This window comes from Salvelinus sp. IW2-2015, linkage group LG5, assembly GCF_002910315.2.
Source record: "Salvelinus sp. IW2-2015 linkage group LG5, ASM291031v2, whole genome shotgun sequence".
NCBI lineage: Eukaryota > Metazoa > Chordata > Actinopteri > Salmoniformes > Salmonidae > Salvelinus > Salvelinus sp. IW2-2015.
This window is the reverse complement of record NC_036844.1, coordinates 33,775,326-33,777,547: the sequence shown is the minus strand read 5'-3', so window position 1 is coordinate 33,777,547 and position 2,222 is coordinate 33,775,326. Positions and strand designations below refer to the sequence as shown.

The following is a 2,222-nucleotide window of genomic DNA, read 5'->3' as shown; positions in this document are numbered from 1 at the left end:
CTCTCTACCCTCCCTCTCTCTCTCTTTCCCTCTGTTCTGACTCTCTACCCTCCCTCTCTCTCTCTTTCCCTCTGTTCTGACTCTCTACCCTCCCTCTCTCTCTTTCCTCTGTTCTTTCACTCTCTACCTCCCTCTCTCTCTCTTTCCCTCTGTTCTGACTCTCTACCCTCTCTTCTCTCTCTCCGGGCTCCAGATCCTCTATCAGTTCTGACTCTCTACCCTCCCAGTATAGTATACACAGACTGGACAACAGGACAATGATCCTAAGCCCGGACTTGAACCCGATCGAACATCTCTGGAGAGACCTGAAAATAGCTGTGCAGCGACGCTCCCCATCCAACCTGACAGAGTTTGAGAGGATCTGCAGAGAAGAATGGGAGAAACTCCCCAAATACAGCTGTGCCAAGCTTGTAGCGTCAAACTCAAGAAGACTCAATGCTGTAATCGCTGCCAAAGGTGTTTCAACAAAGTACTGAGTAAAGGGTCTGAAAACTTATGTAAATGTGAAATCTAAGTTTTTTTTAAATATACATGTGCACATATAAAATTTACTGTTTTTGCTTTGTAATTCTGGGTTATTGTGTGTAGATTGATGAGGGGAAAAAACTATTTAATCCATTTTAGAATAAGGCTGTAACGTGACAAAATGTGTATGATGTCAAGGGGTCTGAATGCTTTCTGAATGCACTGTATATCAGTATATTAGGCTCTCTCTCTCTCTCTCGATGCAGTGATGTTGTTTTCATCACTTCTTGTTTAACACTGACATCAAGTGGTGATTGTCCAAACTGCACCACTGTTCAGATATAAAGCGAGAGAGAGCAGAGAGCAGAGAGTGTGTGAGAGAGAGATAGAAGAGAGCAGAGCACAGTGAGAGAGCAGGCTGAGAGAGCAAAGAGGCAGAGCAGAGAGAGAGAGCAGAGAGCAGGGAAAAGAGAGCAGAGAGAGCAGAGAAAAGAGAGAGAGCAGAGAGAGCGAGAGGGTGAGAGCAGAGAGAGAGCAGGCTGAGAGAGGAGAGAGAGCAGAGCGAGACAGCAGAGCGAGAGAGGGAGAGAGAGAGCAGAGAGCAGGCTGAGAGAGCAGAGAGAAGAGAGCAGGCTGAGAGAGCAGAGAGCATTAGAGACAAGAGAGCAGAGAGCATTAGAGAGAGAGGGAGAGACCGGAGGGCAGGCTGAGAGATCAGAGAGTGAGAGAGCAGAGAGAGAGAGGGTAGAGAGAGCAGAGAACAGAAAGAGAGAGCAGCAGAGACAGAGACGAGAGAGCAGAGAGCAGAGGAGAGAGGCAGAGAGCAGAGGAGAGGCAGAGAGCAGAGGGAGAGGCAGAGAGCAGAGGGAGAGGCAGAGAGCAGAGGGAGAGGCAGAGAGCAGAGGAGAGGCAGCAGAGCAGAGGGAGAGCAGAAGAGCAGAGGGAGAGCAGAGAGCAGAGGAGAGGCAGAGCAGCAGAGGGGGAGGCAGAGAGCAGAGGGAGAAGCAGAGAAGCAGAGGGAGAAGGCAGAGAGCAGAGGGAGAGCAGAGAGCAGAGGGAGAGGCAGAGAGCAGAGGGAGAGGCAAGAGAGAGCGAGGCAGAGGCAGAGAGAAGCGGGCAGAGCAGAGAGAAGCAGGGCAGAGGCAGAGAGAGCGGGCAGAGGCAGAGAGAGAGCGGGCAGACAGAGAGAGCGGCAGAGCAGAGAGAGGCAGAGCAGAGAGAGCGGGCAGAGGCAGAGAGAGCGGGCAGAGGCAGAGAGGAGCGGCAGAGAGAGCGGGCAGAGAGAGCGGGCAGAGAGAGCGGGGCAGAGAGAAACGGGCAGAGAGAGAGAAGGCAGAGAGAGGCTGCAGGCTGAGAGAGAGAGCAGAGAGTAGGCTGAGAGAGAAGAGAACAGAGAGAGAGAGAGCAGAGATAGACAGCAGAGAGACAGCAGAGAGCAGAGGGAGAGAGAACAGAGAGAGAACAGAGAGAGCAGAGACTGAGATAGCAGAGAGAGAGAGAGCAGAGAGAGAGCAGCCAGAACAGAGAGCAGAGAGAGCAGAAAGAGCAGAGATAGACAGCAGAGAGATAGACAGCAGAGAGATAGACAGCAGAGATAGAGAGAGCAGAGAGCTGAGAGAGCAGAGGCTGAGAGAGCAGAGGGAGAGAGAGAGAGAGAGTAGAGAGAGCAGAGCGAGAGAGAGCAGCGAGAGAACAGAGAGTGCTGAGAGAGCAGAAAGCAGAGAGAGCAATAGAGCAGAGAGCTGAGAGCAGAGAGA

The 2,222-nt window shown here is 52.1% G+C and overlaps 1 long non-coding RNA gene across 1 annotated transcript; it reads right to left on the bottom strand.

The window, feature by feature from the left end:
• On the bottom strand, positions 1-856 carry LOC139027789 (uncharacterized). Its single transcript, XR_011479956.1, has 2 exons — positions 128-856; positions 1-89 (listed from the first exon to the last, which is right to left on the bottom strand). It is a non-coding gene; the product is annotated as an uncharacterized lncRNA (long non-coding RNA).
• Positions 857-2,222: the final 1,366 nt, after the last annotated feature.